Consider the following 14773-nt stretch of genomic DNA (forward strand, 5'->3'; position numbering starts at 1 on the left):
ACATGACAACACTTTCCCGTCAGCATGTACACAGACTTCCACAGGAGAATTTTGTATTGTAAAAAGACGCTTTAATTTTTCTCCCATATTTTTAATAACAGGCGCTCGAATTAAGACACAGTGGATTTAAAACTTTTGAATGCACCTCACACTACTTGTGCTGGTTCTAGCTTGTTTAAATTAAGTACTTAGAAACAGAAACAAAGATTTTATAGAACCTAATGGCCCTGTGCAACTCAACTTAAGAGATCAGTAATTCCTACTTACTTAGTCATGCTTTCAAATGAAGATAAACAGATATGTAAATTTAGCGAAAATATGTGTGACTTTTTATTTAGAAAAACATATATATATTAATTTTATCAGAATGCTTAATAGACACCAAGGGACATTTTATTTTACAAAATATAGGCACACCAGTCTTTTACTGATTGTCCTGTTCCAGCAGATATAGTCCTATTGTTCAAATGAAATCTGAGATCTCAGGTTCGAGGACCTAGTCAAAGGATAAGGGTGAGGCTTCAATCAATTTGATTGGAGATTGCCTTCGGGAAAGAAACATTTCTTTCTTGAGTCCCCTCACTCACCAGGGTTTCCCTACGGTGACATGCTTCATCATTGGGGCCATCCCAGTTCTCTACAAACTGGGGCGTGCTGCGACTTGCGGAAAATACGTAGAAGCACTTTAAATGGATTACTATGTGTAGTGCACAGTGTGGTGGAGTGGGTTGAGGTGAATAAAAATACCATGCTAGTGGGCTAAAATATTTTATTATTGCTCCTAGGTTGGTATGTCTAAAAAGGGGTGATACACGGAGAAAACTAATTGTGATGGGTTAGAAGTTCAGAGTAAGATCAACATGTTTCGAGCCTACCCCTAGCTCTTCGTCAGGACCACACAGTGACCAGCCCTGTGTATGCCACTCCTATTAAACCTAAATGTGGAAATAAAGTATTAAATCAACAAAACGCTGCAACTAATAAAGCATGCGTGGTTAAACATACGATCACTATGTCACGTAGTATGTCTGCAAAAATAAAGAAAGACATGGTTAGGGAACAGCCCCCTCTCTTTTGTAGAGTAGGTGGGTACACATTTCAATGTACTTCCATGCTAGTGGGATGCTCCTTAATGGGGCGTGCAGTCGTCCAGGCTCAGAGCGTTGTTGCAACCTAGAAAGGTATAAACATGCTGGCCAAACGTGCTACATGGTAGTTGGTCATCTTTTAAAAATGCACAACATACATGAGGTGACTTTCACACAACACACATAAAAACAGGGAAAAAGTTGTTATATCAGACTGTAAACACATACTTATTTGCGAGCAGAACTGTGCCTCATGGACTCGCGGGGGCGGTGCATCCCTGAAAATATCATCTGCAAAGTTGAGGAAAAAATGTGTAGGTGATTGTTAGCGCTGGCTGGAAAAGAAACCCCTATGAATGAAACAGATTTGCGTCCTGTCGTCTTGTTCCTGTTTAATGGAATTGGCACTTCCTTAAAAATGGGTAAAACCGCAGCTGGACACCTACTTGTCTCCCCGTCGGACTGCATCTTTGCGTGTCTTCGGCGGGGGACAGACTAAATATTTCGTGCTTCGCCTGCAACGAGGTCTAGAGAGACTAGACCAGGGGCAAAGTATCACAAAATGGCCGCCGCCGATGGCTAAGGTGGCAGCCATGCTGGAAGGATACGCGAGTGGGTTCTGTGTTATCCTTCTGTAAATCCCAATTACCATGAACTATTCATGAATAGTGGGTCGTTATGGTCCCGGATAAATAAGTAAATTGAGTGTTTACAGGGCGGAAGTATTTTAAGGGCCCAGAAAAATAAAATATACCCAGGTAAATATGTATATAGGAAGGGGTTTATTATATAGGTAAGTGCTCTCTCGGGGAACCGTGTTATACCATAGATCACACTTGCTGTGTCAGTGCGAGTGATGTCACAGGATGGGGTCATGATGGCAGATCCATCCTTGTGCAACCTGAATATTTTTGCCACGTAGTGGTATAGACTTACAAAGATGATGTCACATATGTTAGTGCCATACAAAGATGTTGATTTGCAAAGGTGAAGTCACAGATGTTAATGCCACGTTGACGAATAAGTGGTGTTTTCTGGTTGTAGGTGTCACCAGTTAGTCATTACATCGATAAAAAATTGTGTTTGTCCCAGTTATGATGACGTAGTTTATCAAATAGTGTATTCCTCAGTCACTGTGGGGCTAGAATGGTAAAGTGGGTCAGCTCCCTCCTTTGTTTGGTATTATGTTCAGGTATGGCGATGGCACTCAGCTTTACCTAAACTGACCCCAGGGGATGTCATCATTAAGGCCCTGGGTGTCCGTACGTAGTTTGAAAACCCAGCGTTGTTCCTTCTCATGTAACTTTTTCTCAAGGTTCACTTTACTTTTGATGTGTTCTAGTACCACCCACGTCATATCATTAGGGGTGTGCTGTTTCTCGAGAAAGGCGTGGTCATTCTCGTGGTGGTACATTTACATCATATATTTTCCGATGTTCCACTATTCGGGTGCTGACTTTCCTTGTAGTCATCCCCACGTAGTGGAGATTACATATGCATGTGATTATGTACACCACCCCTGTCGTGTTGCAGTTTGTGAAATGTCTCAATTCCCATGTGGTGTTGTTATTTGGATTCACTGTTTTGGTGGCTGAATTCAGGTGGCAGACGCTGCAGTCACTGCATGGGTAGTGTCCTGGTGGCAGTGGGTGCAGTCGCCGTACTCTCCCCTCTTCCTCATTGGGTTGTGTATGTACTTAGTGGTTATTTAGGTTCCTGCCTCTCCTGTGGCTGAACATTGGTGTAGGTATGTTCAATCCCCCACTGTTAATTGTGCGCCAGTGTTTTTTTGACTATCCTAGTCACTTTGTCAGACGCAACATTAAATGTGGTAATGCAGATAGGTCTTTTTGTTTCTGTGATATTGTTACCTTTGTGCTCTAGTAATGCTTCTCTATTTTTATTAGAGGCCCTCTTTTTTGCTTTAGACACCAAATGTTTAGGGTAATTCCACCTCAGCAGTTTTACACTCAGATCTTTGGCCTGTGAGTTGTAATCCTGTTTTTCGGTACAGTTCCTCCTCAGGCGCAAGAATTGGCCGAAGAGGAGGTTCTCTTTTAGGTGCCTAGGATGAAAGCTGTCATAGATGAGTAGGCAGTTTCTGGCAGTGGGATTTCTAGTGACCTCTGAGCTAGCTGGCACTCACAATTAAGTTTAATATATACGATAGAGACCTAGTCGACCTCAGTCCTACGTCTAAACTATAGTTTATGTTATTCCAATGTGCAGAGCCTATTGGGAATATAGGAACAACACAACAGTTTGGGGTCCTGCCACGCAGTATCCCCTCCGATGCCCCATACAGCGGCATGGGCCACAGAGACCCTAAGCAAAAGACACTGCAGTTCGAAAAAATGATAGCTGAGAAGACACACAGCGGTGACCCAGAAATGGCTGAAGGAGATCAGGTCACAGAGCAAAGTGGGGACTCTGTAGCCCTGTCCACATCCCTAGTGCAGGAAATGAGAGCGGGCTTGGGTGCTCTAGATGGGCACTTTGATACGATTGTTTCACTACCTGGACATGTAACACTAAAACAGTACATGTCTAACTTTCTAAATACACTGCCCTGTTCCCTTGGGGCTGCCTAGGGCCGACCTTAAGGGTGACTAATATGTATTTAAACAGAAGGTTTGGGCCTGGCAAGAGGGTTAATTGTTCGGGTTAACATGGCAGTTTAAATTTGATTTACCAGTCCAGGGCACATGTAGTGTACTAGAGATTTATAAGTAAATTAAATATGTCTATTGTGGTTAAGCCAATTCTACTATACTTAAAGCAGAGAGCACATGCACTTTAGCTCTGGTCAACAGTCATAAAGTGCCCAAAATCCTAGAGCCAACAAAAACTAATTCAACAAGAAAGGTGAGGAGGAAGGCAAATGGTTGAGGGTGACCCTGCAGAAGGGACATTTCCAACACAATCTCCATCCAGCCTCAATTTAGGGTAGAGTAATCAATACTGTGATGGACTTTCATGCTCAAAACAATAGAATATGGATGATGGTTCACTACTGCAGGGGCACTTCTCAGTTCAACATCTCACTATACTCAGTTCAATCCCTCTGTCTATATTTTCTGAGCCACTGAGCTGACACACAGGGAACCCTTCTCCTCAAATGTGGATCCCTTCTGTACAGCACCTAACCTTTATTTCCTCACAGATGCATCCCAGTAGACAGACAATACCACATGGCCACTGAGTGATGTAGGCCATTCCACCCCTTGGGTCAGACATCTCTCCTCAACAAAGTCTGTCCACAAGAACAACAACCGACAGAGGCCATTGACATTAGTCAGTGTCCAAAGCCAGGCTACAGGCCATACAGTGTGCTCTGACCTCTGTTGTTTCTCAAAGTGTGTGTGTGTGTCGGGGGGGATAGCCCCAGGTGCCTTGCCCCATTTTTCCACTCTGTCTCCCACCTGTTCAGTGGTGGTATCCTGAAATTGGTCCTTCAATCCAGGGTTTGGATGCTTAGGCTGAACATGTTCCTGTCAAGTCAGAACTTCCCCGGGAAAATAACTACCCACCCTAAGCAAAACATTTTGCATGTGCTGTGCAAGAGTCTGTCTGGCACAGGTCCCCAGCCCTTTGACCCTTTGACAGTTCATGGAGCCCCCCAGGCCAGAAGTGACCTCACCAGGGGCAGTCATGTGGTCATGGGGTGCTCTAATCTCAGAGTCGGAAACCCCAGACCCACTGGTCCTCCCACTGTAGACTGTTTCCACCTCCTGCCCCTCCATCTGGCCCTTTGTCCCCTGTTGACTGGTACTGCCAAAAACCAGAACTGGTAGGCTACTAAAAGGGCCAGGTTCAACAAGTCTGTCACCCATGGAAGGAACTGAATTCATTGGGAGAATGTCTTTAGCTGTTCAGATGAACTATGAGTGAATAAACTGATGAGATGGTTTGGGATGAAACCATCTCAAGCCCTTCAGAGATCTAAGGATAGCATGAGATTAAATGCTCTAACATTTGAAACTTGAATTCATAGAATGTTGCATGATTGGAATGAGCGGGTAAGAGGGATTGATGCAAAGGATTTTCATGTGGCTAACCACTTGAGGATAACACAGTGACTTGTGGAGGAATGTTCGACCTCACTTAAGAAGTAGGTGACTGACTTGACAGAGAAGGATTCAGAGAAACTTGCATTGTGATAAATGGTTAGCTAAATTGATAATAAAAGAGCTGGATCAGCATGGCTCTAAGCCAAAGCATGAGGGAACTCTCTCAGACTGATTCCAAACTGGAGGATGAGGGTCAGAGTAATCCCCGATTGTCAAAGGGAATTCAATGACAAAAATAGCATTGTGTTCTAAAACAAGAAGGCAAGGCTGAGGAATTTTATTCCAAGCCCTAATTGAGCACATGCTTTAGGTATCACAATAAGGGTCACTACAAAAAGACTTTCAGGTGTAAGACCTTGTACCAGCTGCACCCATCATAGTGAGTGCGTTGGGTATGGGTGAGGGGGCCTAAGAGGGCCTAGGGGTATTCACAATGGACATTTGGAGAAGAGATCCAGATGCTGTAAGGCACACCTTTACAATTCCAGGGATTTGTGTTGGAAACAGGTAGAAATGGGAGAAACGTTTCTGCCATGAAAAACTGTGGTGCTTATAGGACTATGGTTCAGAGGAAGTATCCCTGGTACCAATGGCACAGACCTGGTAACAAGGTGGGATGACATAGTGTATCTGACTGCCCGAGGTGAGGCTTGAATCACAGGCTAGTTGGCCATGGTTGCTGTATGGTAAGAGAGAAACAAGGGTTTGGCTAACTCATGGGCAATTATTTGATCGCCTCTCCTTTACTATTAGGACCAGAAGCTTACATGGCTTGGATCAGGTTATCTATGTTGACCAGAGCATAGACTGCATAGCAGTCCTGCGCAGAAAATGGGATCATCGCAAATTTGCAGGGATACAGAAAGGGTAGTGAGCTCAACGGTCTAGACACTGAAATGGCAAATGCTGAAGAGTCTATTGCATTCTGCTCTAGAAAGGCTGCAGGCTGAGACACACAAAACTGTCTGGATTCTGCAGTCTGGGTCCCTATCAGGGCTGCAGAACTTGCTAGCTGCTGTAGGACCTACACTGGAAAAGTTGTCACAGGAAAATATTGAGTCCCAGAATCCTTGTTTTTGGCCCAGGGAAGACCTGGCTTGGCATTTTGGGCTGGACTGTTCCCATAAGGAACAGGGTCAAGACTGATTTGAATATGGCTGGGTCTACACTGGGTAAGCAAAGTGAGCTAAAGAACGATGATGAATTCAACCCAGATCTGTGACTGGGGGTGAGTGTCTGAAAGGTTTCAGCGCTCCATCTAGCTCATGAAATACCACGAAGGTCACTTGGGCATATAAAAAATTCCCAGGATAGGACACTCTATGTTCCATTTGACTGGGATGTGCAGATCTTTACAAAGAAGTGGTAAGTCAGGAAGAAAGACTAAGAAGGCAACTTATAATTTAGCAGATGGAGGGTTGGCATCCAGGGTGAAGGAGTCATTTGCTCCATCTTCATGACTGCACCTCCAGCCACCGAATAATGAAATGACCTCCAAGTCGGTGATCATTTCTTAAAACATTGCCAGGAACCAACATCGCTACGGGTTTCCTCAACACTTTTTGCAGTTTGATGTACTGCCCCATCGAGCAGAGTGGAGCCATATGCCAACTTTTTCTTTTGAAAAAAAATCCTAAAGAAGTATTTTCTATCTGAAATTAAAAAAGAATGCTTCCATCACCATGGGAGTCCTCTCCCATGGTGAGGGGTGCATTTTGTAGTTTTCACTGCCCATTAACTCAAGGGGTTTCCTGGCAGTGACAGGCAGTAAAACCTGACCTCTAATTCTACCAATTAGGTGGCGGGATTAGAGGTTAAACCTGACCTCCAATTCTACCAATTAGGTGGCGGGATTAGAGGTTAAACTTTCAACGGTCCTTACACCATCAGCCATAGGAGGGATTTATTCATTATGAAGATGGGGTAGTCTTCACCATGATTAAACTAAAGGTCCACTCACCTTTAAATTCGGAGAGTGGATTACAGTCTTGGTGGGTGGTGTTATAATGGAATATCCATATAAACAAGATAATTAGTCTGTAAAGCACTATTAGTGCTACTGCCACTAGTAGTTGTTCAATTTGAGTGTTTGGACATTGACATTATTGATCCAATTGACTGCCCTTTACCATCAGGCAACAAGTACACATTGGTTGTGGTTGACAATACCTCTCAGAAGCGCAACTGCTAGGGTAATAGAAATAGCATTTCTAGGTATAATTTCCAGGTTTAGATCTCTAAATAGTGAAATTTTCAACTAGGGTGGAAACTATTTCACCTCTTAAATTGGAGAGCTGTTGGAGCAAGGTTATGTGACCTATGACTACTCCATGGCATTCCACTTGCCATCCATTGGGTTGATGGAAAGATTTAACACGATCTTTAAGAACAAGATGGCTCAGGAAGAGTACCTCAGGAGTATGAGGTGTCTCCTTCTGCCATGTCTCTTAGTCACCTACAAAGATATTCCACAAAAGAGTTGTGTTTTTAGCCCCTTTACCCTTCAGTTTGGGCCCCAGTGTGGCCCACTCATCCTAGTGAGAGCAGCGTCGGAAACTCGGGATGAAACTTCAGTTTGACCCCTGTAGGATGTAATGGTCTATGTGATTGCCTTCAAGAGGTTTATGGTGCGAATTATCAGGGAAAGAAAAAACCTTAAGGTAAGTAAATGCATGGCGAAGAATTGTTCTTGCCTAGATGCAACTCTGGGTACCAGAAGAGCCATGATGTGTTGATGTTGAATCTTGTTTGTCATAGAGTGTTGATGGCGAAGTAGTTTGGGCCATAAAAGTTAGTGCAGAAGATTGCTTGGGTGAACTAATTAATGGTTACAGGTGCCCCACAGTAGACAAAAAAGTGTTCTATGTTAACTGGCAAAAGCCATACCTCCAGAACGATTTTATAGTGGTCATTCTAGTAATGACAGAAAAGGTTGAGGAGGCTAGTGACCTATTGCATGGTGATGAGAAGAATGCTACCATGGAAGGGTACCATTTGCCTCTAAACTGATTCCCGAGCAGTAAATAGAGTGTAGAGAGTTGCTGGGATGATTTGCCCATCTCTTTCCACTGACCCCAGATTTGATACTTATCTGTGTGCATGACATGGATACAGTGAATAACATGCCAGTGAGCTAGGTTTATTCATATCAGACCAAGTCCAGGAATGCATCAAATCAGCGGTTGCTAATATGTTGGATTTATATGTGATTGAGACTTTCCTTGGTCTTCAAAAGATATGCCAAGGTGTGTGGTACTAATATCAGCACAGAAAGGAGAATGGCATTGTCGCGGTTCAGAAGGGCAAGAAGTGTTTGATCACTTGCCTGAAATTAAAAGTTTGAACGAGTATGAAATATGCATACTAAAACTAGACAAACATTACTTGCCTAAATTCAGCACAATTCTTGAACAGCATCATTTTGGTCGCGGGACACAAAATGATGGTGAGTCAGTGGAAAAATATGTTACTGCTCCGAGAAAGTTGGCATCCTCATGCAAGTTTGAGGCTTTGCTGCATGAAAGGATAAGAGACCAATTAATGTTGGGTTGTAATGTTGAGAAAGTCATGAGTGATTTATGGCAAAAAGATGATCCCTCTTTAGATGAAGGTATTACCATTGCTAAACAGACTGAACATTCACTAAAATGTGTAGAAATTATTACAAAACATGAAACGAAGGAAAACAGTGTTCATTTCATAAAAGGGAATTTGAAAGAGAAAAGTATAAAGTAAGGTCTCTATGTTAAACCACACATGAAAGCCCTCCGCATGTTTCAGCATAAGTGTTACAGGTGTGGGAATGAAGGACATCTGGCCAATGATAAAAAGTGCCCAGCACTTAAGGCTACTTGTTCGAATTGTAAAAAATTGGGACCTTTACTGCTGTGTGTAAGGCCAAGAAAAACAAAGGGAAAGTTTTTGCCATCACAAGTGACAGTAATAGTGACAGTGATGGTTGCTCAGAGTTTGACTGTGGTGAAATAGTGTCTCAAGTTTCAGACAACCGTAAGAAAGGTCCTTTAAATTATATCTGTGTTGAAGCTACAACTACAAAAAATACTTTTTGATTCAGAGCTAAAATTACCATTGTATCCAAATAGTTTTATATGTGTATTTTGTTGAATACATTGAATTTACTGAAGGCTGAAATTAAACCAAGTGCCTACGGGGGAGAGCAAATAAAACTTTTGGGATTATTTTGTGGGTTAATACAATCCAAAGGAAGATATGTGTCAGGTAACATTCATGTCTCACAAAAAGGTGATAGTATTCTAAGCTGGTTTCACCAGAGAGACGGGGGTGTGATATTGGACCCGAATAATGACCCTCCTATTGTTTTAAAAGAACATTTTCAGGTGAATGAAGTTTCCACACAAAACAGTGAAAGTGATATCACTACATTCCTGAAGAAAGATTTTCCCAGTGTTTTTAGAATGAGTTGGGTTGTTTGCGTGGTTACGTCCATAAAATAAGATTTTTTTCTGGAGCTATGCCTGTAGCAGGCACAGTGCGCGGGGTGTCTATTGCTGTGAGAGATGAAATGAAATGCGTATTAGAAAAACTTAAAGCTCAGGGTATAATTGAGGATGTAGAAGTAACCCAGTGATTGGCGCCAGTGGTAGCCGCCAGAAAGACCAACGGAAGTCTTTGTTTATGCATTGATTTGAGGGAGCTTAATAGGCAGGTCAAAATCTCAGACCTGCTGATGCTTGTGTATGGGGCTAGGATCTTTCCACCGTGGACCTAAAGTCTGTGTATCACCAAATAAAGTTGGATGAAGAGTCTAAAGACTTAACCGCCTTCATTACACCTTTTGGGACATACCAGTTTATACGATTACCCTTTTGCTTAGTGTCCGCAGCTTCGGTGTTTCAAAGGGCATTGGAATGGGTTCTGAGAGGACAATTAGGAGAAAAGATATACCAAGTTGATATACTGATTTATGGGAGGAATGAACAAGAACACAATACCAGACTTAGAGAAGTTCTAGAGAGATTTCATAATAACAATCTTACTGTCAGGTTAGACAAATGCAAGTTTAGGAGACCCTCAATTGATTATCTTGGTCATACCATTTTAGGGCAAGGTTTTGAACCCAAGAGGGAATTGGTAGGTGCTATACAAAAATTAGCTTCTCCCACTGACAAAGAGGAACTCATGAAGTTTCTCGGTATGGCTGAATATTACAGCACATTCGTGAAGGAATTTGCTGAGAAGTGTGTCAATATGCAAAAGCTTTTGTGCGAAGGTGTAGATTTTATCTGGTCTGATGTTTTTGAAGCTGAGTTTAAAGAAGTTAAAGAAATGCTTAAAAGTACCCCCAAGTTGAGGAGTTTTGATCCTTCAAAGAAATCAGTTCTCATCACAGATGCTAGCATGAAAGGTCTGGGGTCATCCTGCAGCAAAGAGATGGTGAAACTGAAAGTGTGATTCTTTTTCTTTCACAAAGGAAGAGGTGTAGCGCAGCGGCCAGGGCGACTGACGCTTGATGCTGGGGATCACGGTTCGATCCCTGGCTCTGGCGGCAGGGGTCTGCCCAGCACCATGTAGGCATGGGCGGAAAATCCGTTCCGCTCGCGGATTTTGCGGATTTTAGGGAAATCCGCAATCCGCGAGATTTGCGAATTTCCCGCAAAATCCGCAAATCCGCGAGCAGCGGATTTTGCTCGCACTGCTCGCACTGTTCGCGTGAGTTCGCGTGAGTTCGCGCCCCGCGAATAAGTGCAAAATTGCAGAAATACGATCTTAGCAAAACTGAAAGTAACTACTTACCAGGTTCAAAAGTTCAGGCTCATCATTTGTAGCCATTTCCTGTAGTGCTTCCTGAGGGGCCCCTCCAGAGTTCAGTTGCCAGTTGAAACTATTATGTGACCCTGCTCTGAACCTCAGAATAGTTACACATATGCCACAAAGGTCCTGAATTACAGCTAAGGGAGACAAGCAGGAGCCAGGCTGGAAGTTAAAATCCATTAATCAGCCCCTAATTCATTATTGTCAGTTGGGGCAGGGCAGGTGTTGTAACTAATTTTGCAACAATGAAAGCACTTAGCAAGTGCAAAAGATCACTAATCAGGGCGCACTAAGGAAGCAGGTGCCAGCTAAAAAAATATTCTGTGACACATTAATCAGCCCCAAATTAATTCAGGTCACTTGAGGCAGGGAAGGTGTGCTTTGCTTTGCCGAAAATAATGTACACTGGACAACCAGAGGGTGTGGTGATGAAACAGAGGGTGGCATGGGTGGGCCAGAGGGTGGCATGAGTAGTCAGAGAGTGGCAGTGGTGACAGAGAGTGGCAGTGATGAAGAAGAGTGTCCCAAACAGGCTGGACACGTAGAAACAACAAGTTCGCGAAACTTGCGACCCGACAGGTAAGTTCGCAATTTGCGAAAGTGTACAAAACCCTCGCGAACTGGCAGAAACACGGGCGAACACAAAAAAAAAAAATCCGCAAATTCGCGGGAATTCGCGGATTTTGCGGATTGCGAATCCGCAAATCCGCAAAATTCGCGAACGCGAGATCCGCAAAATTCGCTCATGCTTAGCACCATGTGACTTTGGGCAATAGCTCGCTTAATCTTCCTGACGGCCCCCAGCACCTTGACACCTTCGGGAAATTGTTCGTGCTTTACAAATACTGGACATACTGGACAGGGGCTGAATTACTCTATTCAGTCATAGAGAGGGAGGCCCTTGCTGTACACTGGGCGGCAAAGAAACTTAAAAACCTCCTGTGGGGTTTGAAATTTGTTGTGCGGACCGACCACAAACCTCTATGTCAGGTTTTTAATAAAAAAGGCATTGATACAATTTCTGGAAGAATATCTAAGTGAGTGGCTGCGCTTCAGGGATATGATTTTGAAGTTAAATACCTACCTGGAACCAAGAATAGAATAGCTTATACCCTTTCAAGGATTGTACCACAGAATGAAGGTAATCCAAGTCCTGGAGAAGGCAAACTAAATGAATGGGTTTGCAGCATTGAGAATGATTGGATGAAAGAAAGCAGATGGCGTGAGGAGTGTGCTTCGGATAAAGAATTCCTGAGCTGGCTTCATTGCTCAAGGATGGGTGGGACTACAAGGTCAAGGGAAACTGTGCAAAGTATTGGAATGTGTAGGATGAACTGTCTGAATGTGAAGGTCTTAAATTTCGATGAACCAGATTGGTTAATCCTGTTATCCTGTGTCAAGAACTTCTAGAATTGGCTAATCAATGACATCAAGGGATGTCAAGAACGAAAGAAAGGCTCAGACTTAACTATTAGTGGCCTGGTATGGATCTGAAGGTTGAACGCATTGTGAGAGAATGTGGACCTTGTAGCTTGAGTGAAAAGTGCTTCAACCTAGAGTACAACCAATGGTCATCAGGGAACGTCTCAAAGGGCCTTTGGAAGAGTTAGAATTTTACATTTTGGGCACCATACAAGGGAATGGATGTGAAAGCTATCAGGAGCATAGACACAAAGCAAGTTACGTGGTTTCTCAGGGAGGTGTTTGGATGGGAAGGTTTACCTGGAGTCATACTGACAGACAATGGAGCCCAATTGGTCTCCAAGGACATGGAAGAGTTCTTACTGAGTTGTTCCATCAAACACAAGTGGTGTTCCAAATATCATCCAGAGACTAATGATATGGTGGATTGCATCCAGAGACTAATGATATGGTGGATTGCTCGGAGGAATTACAACAACTCCATCTTAGCAGCTAAGGCAGCCTTCTTCTCTGACAAAATCTCCATGGCTCATGATAAATCGAGAGAAATCTTTAATGTTGTTAACGAGCTATGCAATGACACCCGTACCTCCCCCTCTCAACCCCGACTCAACTGATGTGTAATCAGCTTAACGATTTCTTCAAGAAGATTGACATTATAAAAGCTAGTATCCAAACGACTCAGGTCATGGCAACCAGCAAGGAAATCTGTGGAAACCCACACACACTTCAGTTTATTCCCCATATTGATCGTCCCAAATTGGTGGAGCTTATGAACCGGGTAAAGTCTGGGTCTCCCAATGATCCCTGTCCCCCGCAAATACTGAAGGAAGTTTATTCTACAGTACCTCAAGGAATACTCCCACTCCTGAATGGCTCTCTTTCACAGCGAATAGTTCCCAACTCATTCAAAAATGCTATTTTGGTCCCATTAATTAAAAAACCGGGCGCGGATGTATCCATTCTCTCTAACTATCGCCCCATTTCTCTCCTTCCGTTTGGTGCCAAGTTGCTTGAAGCCCATGTGGCTAGCTGTATTTCTAACTTCATTGAGACATCCGATTACCTGGAGCCAAACCAAGCCGGGTTCCGCCAGGCACATTCTACTGAGGCGGTTATTCTTGCTGTCCTGAATACTTTAAGGTCCAACGCCGATAACGACAATCATCAGGCCCTTGTACTTTTAGACCTATCGGCCGCGTTCGACACGGTGGATCACACCATCTTATTACACCGTGTCGAACAATCTGGCCTTAATGGCTCGACTCTCGCCTGGATTAAGTCCTTTTTGAAGGACCGATCCCAGGCAGTTAAGCTGGGGAATTTTATGGCACCCAAACTCTCCACTACATGCGGTGTTCCGCAGGGTTCATCATTATCCCCCCTCCTATTTAACCTATACCTTAAACCATTGCTGCAGTCCCCAAAAAACAGGAAAGTCACCATCTACAATTACGCAGACGACTTACAGCTGGTTTTTCCTCTAAACTCAGCGGACGCTGCGGAAGAATTCCAGTCCACTATGTTGCATATTCAGGGCTGAATGGATGAGAACAATCTAAAGCTCAACCCGGGAAAGACCGAGCTGGTACTCCCTGGGAACAGTGCAACAAGTTGGGGCCCTCACTTTTGGCCATCCTCGATGGGGTCCCCTCCAAACCCTTCCCAGTCAGTGAAGAGCCTTGGGGTCACTCTTAACTCCGACCTCTCACTGAAAAGTCAGATCGGAACAGTGATCTCTTCTAGTTTCTTCCAACTTCGAAAGATCAAGAAAATTGCCCATCTATTGACACACTCCGCCCTCATCCAAGTGGTAATCGCCTTGGTTCTTTCCCGCCTAGATTTCTTCAACTCTATATATCTGGGCCTCCCCCTAACTCTTTCAAAACATCTGCAGATTGTCCAAAACCAAGCTGCGAGATTAATATTCAAAAGCAATTGCAGGAATTCGGCGAAACCTCTGCTAACCGCTCTTCATTGGCTTCCTATCACTCACCGGATTACCTTCAAAGCGGGATGCTTAGTTCACAAGGCCCTCTATGGCAAAAGCCCAAGGTTCATTAATCATCTAATAAATAAATATGAACTGCCCCGTAACCTTCGTTCTGCCCACCAGTCCCTCCTTAAGCTGCCACTGTACAAAAGAAAACGTCTGGGCGGATGTCGATTCGCTTACCTTGCCCCTAAGATATGGAACTCTTTTCCCCTGTCGATCCGGACCTGTACTAACCTGGTGAAATTCAGGGGTGCTCTGAAGACCTGGTTATTCAAGCAAGCGCACGGTTAGGCTACTGTTTACCTATTCTACAGTTTTACCATCTGTCTCATCCTAGCGCCATGAAACCTCTGGGTGACCGTGCGCTTGACAAATTCCGAATAACATAACATAACATGCTTTAA

This window comes from Lissotriton vulgaris, chromosome 3_1 (assembly GCF_964263255.1).
Source record: "Lissotriton vulgaris chromosome 3_1, aLisVul1.2, whole genome shotgun sequence".
Classification (NCBI taxonomy): Eukaryota; Metazoa; Chordata; class Amphibia; order Caudata; family Salamandridae; genus Lissotriton; species Lissotriton vulgaris.